This window comes from Asparagus officinalis, chromosome 4, assembly GCF_001876935.1.
Source record: "Asparagus officinalis chromosome 4, Aspof.V1, whole genome shotgun sequence".
NCBI classification, from domain to species: Eukaryota; Viridiplantae; Streptophyta; class Magnoliopsida; order Asparagales; family Asparagaceae; genus Asparagus; species Asparagus officinalis.
In genome coordinates, this window is record NC_033797.1 from 39,620,524 (window position 1) to 39,621,443 (window position 920).

Genomic DNA, 920 nt, shown 5'->3' on the forward strand with positions numbered 1-920 from the left:
CATTTGAGAGTTGGAGAAAAAACGGAGCCGCCGCTGGATCTGAGCGTGAGAAGAAGAAAACAGGGTTTGAGCTCTGGGTTTCTCTAGCTCCAGCTAGAGACAGGCTATCGACAGTCTATCTCGGAGCTCGCCTGATGTCGTTACTCGCCCAAAGCCCGCCTGCACCGTCGAGCTCACCTTCAACACGATTCGAGCTCACCTACAAATCCTCGACCTCTCCTAATGTCGCTCGAGCTCGGCCGCATGTTCACGACCTGACCTGAAGCTGACGTCCGCCTGGAGCTCGACCGCAACAAGCTTGTTTGTCCTCGTCATCAACCTCGCCTGAGCCGCCTGACAGATCTCACCTAGAACACGTTACCTACGCTCACCTACATGGATCTCGAGCTCACCGGAGCTCACCTTGCTCGCTCGAGCCGTCGCCTGCGGAGGTTTGTGTCTACACCAACACTAACACAATGACACTTAGAGAAGTGGTTGGTGAGAGACGGGGTCAATTTCGAGAGGAGTGGTGTCAGTTATAAATCTTAGGGAAATGTAGTAATTCCGAACACTTGAGAAATGTGACACGGGTTAGGCCAACACTTAGAGGAGTGTATTGTGTATTAACAATTGTGTGAGTTGTAAAAGTTTTTGATGAACTTGGAAAACCAATTGTATAGTTGTTTTTGAGATAGTGGAGATTCCACTCGAGGGTGAGGAGCGGAAATGTAGGTCTTGGGTCGACCGATGACCATAATCATTTCCTTTGTGTTTGCGATTATCATTTGCGCACTATCTCTCCTATTCTTGTGCTCATGTTTATATCGCCCTTGGTTTAAATTCAACATCCTTGTATATATCTTGTTGCATATCATATTTACTAGGATATTAGTTAATAAGTTTTAATTTAGCATCGATATCGAATTAGATTAGCAAAT